Source organism: Macaca fascicularis, chromosome 7 (genome assembly GCF_037993035.2).
Source record: "Macaca fascicularis isolate 582-1 chromosome 7, T2T-MFA8v1.1".
Classification (NCBI taxonomy): Eukaryota; Metazoa; Chordata; class Mammalia; order Primates; family Cercopithecidae; genus Macaca; species Macaca fascicularis.
In genome coordinates, this window is record NC_088381.1 from 13,673,625 (window position 1) to 13,679,706 (window position 6,082).

Sequence of the window (6,082 nt, forward strand, 5' to 3'; positions counted from 1 at the left end):
AGCAAGTTATTATAGATTTATCTAAATTAAATCTCATTCCATTTACATTTTTCCACCTAAGATCTTCTATGGTGCTTGCAGTTCTTTCTATTTTGGTATGCTCACAGCTATTTACTGTTTCCATCAGGGCATTAATTTGGACATTTCATTTAGCACTGGCCCCAATCCTATCCATATAGAACCCTACTGTCCCCAATTTAATGATGCATTACTAATAACTGCTTATTATTTATAGTCCATCAGTCAATTTGATAATAATTCTAATGTGACAGAATCTTACCAATGTCTCTCTATTCATTTTTGTTTGTTTCCAATAGAAATTTTGGAAATTTGAGGAAGCTGCTTATATAATCTTTATTAAATAGTCTTTACTGTATGTTTTGGATAGAAGATGGTATATTTGTGCCATTTTTTAATAGCTTAATGTAAAATTATGCTGCTTGGAATAACATCCTCAACATAAAGCACCATCTAGTGCAAAGACAAGTAGAGGGCGGATTTGGCATCCTATTTTGGAGAACTTGCTGTCACTTTTACTGCCTTTGGTATGTCACTTAAAGGTTTTGTTGCCAGAGTCATCTCCAGACCACTCTTCCTCCCACTCAACTTTGTAGAAACTGGGGTAAAATGTATCCCAACTCTATGACACAGTGAGAATAACATGCAATAACAGATATAAATAAGTCTGGGAAATCAAAACCCTGTACATACAATCCTTTTATAGGAAGATGACTTTACTGATCCACTCTTGGATGGATATGCATTGTAGGGGCTCTGATACTTTATGCTATTTCACCTGCTTCTTGCAATATTACTGACATATATGTATTAATACATGGAACATGTGGCATGTGCCTGTGTTTTTCATTTGTAAAATGAGAAGATCAGTTATCTTAAGGGAATATTTTAACACAAAACTCGTCGTTATCAATGTTATATGTTAGGTTTGAGTATGCAGATTTCCAAGAACTCCTAGAGAGGAGTTATTAGAGGAAAGACAGGCTCTTCAAGAAAGAAGTCTTGGGTATACTCATACACTGTATGAACTCACTTCGTCAGTTATTGTCTGGTTCTCTAGTGCTGTCAATCTTCCTTTCTCCTCTGTTTCAGTTCCCACAATATTCCAGCAAATGAAAGCTTTCCATTTCCCTCACAAGAAGTGGAGGCTCCAGCTTTCTATTACATGCACTTGTATGTTAATCGTAGCACTATTCACCACAGCAAAGACGTGGACTCAACCTAGGTGCCCATCACTGGCGGATTGGATAAAGAAAATGACGAATATATACACCAGGGAATACTATGCAGTCATACAACAGTGAAACCATGTCCTTTGCAGCAACATGGATGCAGCCAGAGGCCATTATCCTAAGTGAGTTACTACAGGAACAGAAACGAAATACCACATGTTCTCACTTATAAATGGGGGCTAAGCATTGAGTACACATGGACATAAAGATGAAAATAATAGACACTGAAGACTACTAGAGAGAGGAGGAAGAAAAACTACCTGGTTGGTACTATGCTTACTACCTGGGTGATGAGACCCTTTGTACCTCAAACCTCAGCGTCATGCAATATACCTGTGTGACAAACCTGCCTGCATACTCCCTGAATCTAAAGTAAAAGTTGAAATTAAAAAAAAAAAAATCAAACATTTGACTGTCTGATCTGGAACCACTGTTACTCATTCTTTTCTGCAACCTGGTTTCCAGTTTTTATCATTCCCATTCAATAGCTCACTTACAAATCCCTTATAGCTTCTATAGATGGAGTGCATGGAGGTAAGTACGATGGAGCTGAGCTTTTAGAAAGCCACTTAGAATTGTGTGTTCTTTAGGATTGGGCTGACAGTACTGAGGGTGCCACCTTAGTGCTCCTCCCTGGACCATTTTTGAAGGACGGATGGGAGCAGCTGCTCGAAAAGATCCCAGAGTGCCACAAAAGCTCTAAAGCCTGGAATTTCTCAAAGCAAGTCCAGTTTATAGATTCCTACATTCATATATGGAAAACTGGTAAGGCTTTGAGTTGAGATACTCATTTTCCCAACCAATAGCCAAAATCCCCCCAAGTTCTGGGATCAATTGGAGCAGCAATAAATGAACTGCTTTTCCTCCTAAGTTCTACGATCTAGGCCAAAAGTGGGAGGTTCACAACTCCAGGAAAAATCCAGAGGAAATTACAATGACCCCTAGGCTGTGCGAATTGACGCTATCACTGCTTTTCTATTTTGAGTGTAATCGAGGTCATTCTCTATCCCCCACAATTTCTCATGTGTGAATGAGGAAAATACCAAGGAAAAGCTTTAAATTAACAGCATAAAAGCTATTCACTATACAAACTCCACAACAAATAAGCAATTTCTCTTGGAATTTTGAGAAAATCATAAAATGATTAAGGAATGCAAGCCTCTATTAAATTAAAAGAATGAAATAAATTTCTAAGCATTGTGAAGACATATGTAACATGAATCTCACAAAAGAGTCACAAGGATGGTTAAAGAAAAAGAAAATTTTACATATTATAAAAGGTGGCCAGACAGACCAGATAAATAGAAAGTAGCTTGATGGAAATCTTTAGCTTTTTGAAGGCTATAGTGAAATCTGCCAACTAATAGGAGAATAGGAGGTCACACTGTGAAATTAATAGCCAGTAAATTTAGAACAAATAAAACATAAATGCTTTTGCATAGCGTTTAAGCAGCCCATGGCACTGACAACTGCAGGAGGTCAGAGTTAAATGCTGTCGAGCCAGAATTAAAGAAAAGCGTGGTAACATTGTCATTCTCACCACCATCATTTGCAGTTAGTTGGATGATGATTCGGTTGACTTCATCCTTTGCTTTAGAATTTAATTATGATTGCACTTTGTGGAAAGCTAAGAAGGATGTAAGACAAACAGCAAGAGTAGCAGAAGATAAGGACCCCTCTCTGTGAGCCTACCCCTCATTATTGAACACAAGAAAAGTATTAGATGATGCTGATAACTGCCGAGTTTCCGAATCTTGCAGATATGTGGTAGCATAAATCTGGAGAAGTTTGTACATTCGAATGTCCCATCTTCAGGCAGGCAGTGTACAATATTCTTGTTAAATCAGAATTTCTTTTGATTTACAAACTTTATTTGAAGAGGAAGATTTTTATTATGATCATCCAATTTAATATTTAGCAAATCATTGTTTTCTTCTGATCTGTTAATCCTAGCTGGGACCCCATACACCGTACCTTTGGAAAATATAGGATTTGATGATGATGCTATTGGTTCATGGTACTTTGTCATTTTTCATAGCACAAAAGCAGCAGCACCTCGAGCAGACAAAAGACACTCCATTTAAGGTAATTAGTGTCTCAAGTATTGTAGTAGTGAAGTCCAAATCCCAGTTCAAGAAATGAATTTATTCCAGTTCACAAAATGAATCTTAAGTATGACTTTTCATTTTATGGTTGGCCACAATTAATGCCTCGTCGTTGCTTATCACAGTTTTTTTAAATGCATAAGCAAAGAACAGAAAGATATGTGGGTCCCCCTTTTTACTTCTCCACCCACAGGATATTATTGTCAGGTCGAGTTAATGTTCTACTAGGAATTACTTGGTGTGATGGGGAGGTAAAAAGGCAGGAACATTTAATTCTTCGTTAATCTCTTTCTGGCCATAATTAGCAAAGGTGTAAATATTGACACCTCTGGTTTTAGTCATGAGTTGAAACTATCATGCATAAACTTGCTGCCATGGGGGCCACATACTTCAAAAACAACACCTGACCATTTCACCTGGCATCTTAATTTGTTCACATTTTGGCTGCTAAGCATTCTGCTTTTCTGCTGCTATATTATAAACAACTTTGTTCTGTTAGTTTGTATTATTTTTTGTTACCTTTAAAATTGTTAGGTTGAAATAAAACACTATGGTTTTGGTGGTCATTTTTTCTCTCTTTTTTCTTTTTAAATGAATTCCCCCCATGAATAATTTTTTTATTTCAGTATTTTCATTGTAATCATGGTTATAATTGACAGCTTTATAATACGAGGGGGCACAGTTGAGGTCTCTTTCGCTTTTCAAACATCCTTTCGATCCACGGCAATGACTGTTTTTCTTTGTTTCTTTGCTGTCTGAGAAGAGGCAGAAGATCAGAGAGAGTTCCTGGCGGTGGTAGAATATTACATTCTATTGTAACTAGTAGTTTACATAGACTGTGCAACTAAGCATTCTGTGAAACAATTGGAAATGACTTTTCCTTTTCCTGTGCATAGCCAATGTTTTCATAAATCTGGAGGAAAGCCTTATGGTTTAGAAATCTGAAATATCTGTATCCACTTTTTAATTGTTGATGTGCTGATGTCAAACCACCAGGCTGGATATTTTTAGTACCTATCCCCATGACTGATGGTGTGTGTAGAAATCAGAAGTAAGGGTATCACTGCTGGCAGAACTGGAGTGAATTAGAAATTCCATTTTCAAGACATTTTAAAATATTCACTTTTTAACCTCCTTTTAAAGCTACCTCTTGCTGTATTTTGCAAGGGTGGGGATTTAATGCATGATGCCTACACATGTGTACATAATATTCTCTACCTTTTGTCTTTAATATTCCTTGGTTTTTAATTATTAAAGATAAGTATTTGAATTATAAATATTCTAGTTATACAGGAATAGGCAAAGCAGGCATATACCCTCAGGCAAAATTCTTCCATTATCCATAATCCTTCTGCCTCCTGCCTCCATTTCTCTGCTTCCTATCTTTATGTCGCCTCAAAAAACACACAGAGGCATTCTTTTAAACCAAGATTCTCCTCCCCACTTAAACCATAGAAATCCCTTCTCAATATGTATAGGGGCCTCTTCCTTGAAGTGGGATGTCATACTTGTCCTAAATATAATAAAGTGCTATCTTCAAGGCATTTCTGCATCCAAAACACTCCCCAGAAACCTGCCGAGCCCTCCCATCTAACCAGTCTGAATGTCACAAATCATAGCCCAGAAACTGCTTTATGGTGAATCATTAACATTGTCAGGAATGACTTGGCATAGAAACAAAGCTTTCCATGAGAGAACTGAGGGAGAATATATACAAATGACAGCATTGTCATTTCAGTCCTATTGTTTTACAAAGCTCAGAACTGATTAGTAAGAGTTTATTATGGAGGACTATGACTGTGTATTTCATATAGAGTATGCACTGTGTTGTGTCTTTACATATCCCCCTTATATTTTAGGGCTTCATGGTCTATTTTAAATAAGTTTTGTTTTTAAAATAGTGCTTGCAGTGCTGAGGAAAGGTTTATAGCATGAATGAAGGTTCACAAAATGGATATGTGGATGTTTGCAAAATAGCTGTGTAAGTGAAAAGCCATTTGCGTGGCCACTTGCCTGGGATTACAGTCCTCCGGATTCTTTTCCCCAGCAGGGATGACTAAAAAGGACAGTATGCCGCACCATGGATGGGCAAGAATGAGTTTGGATGAGTGTTCTCTGTCTTTGACGATGGGTCTTGCATTCTTTTCTGAAGTCGAAGGCAAGCAGGGTTTGGAATTATTTGTTGCTTGTATTTACCTGGGCTTATATTCTCCATCATTAGAAGAGTCAGGTTGGCTGATATTCCTTTGCCCCCTTTTCCTTGTGTGGACATGTGCAGGGAATTCAGGGGTATGCTACCCAGATTCCCACTGGGATGGAAGCACTCATTTCCCCAGGGACCACAGTGTTTCTTGCCATTGAATTATCCTAGGAATTCCCCTTTGCCAAAGGCAGCTTCTTACCCCAAGTTACATCCCTTCCCCAGGACCAGCCTGCATCCAGTAATGAATCCATGCCTCAATTTGAGATACGGGTGGTGGGCTATCCCAGCTTCAGAGCTCCACATGAGATTGGTGGAAGCCTCTGTTTTGACTACCTTACAGTTCAGCATCTCTCTCTGATAAGTCCCCATTCTTCTGCTCGCCTACACATGTCATATCTGAGAGCATTCTCTGATAAACCACAAATCTCTGCTTCAGTGTTGGTTTTATAGAAAACTCAACCTATGACACTTGATAATGAGGCTGGTCTTAGAGGCAGACTCTAAAAAGGGATTTTGAAGTTGAA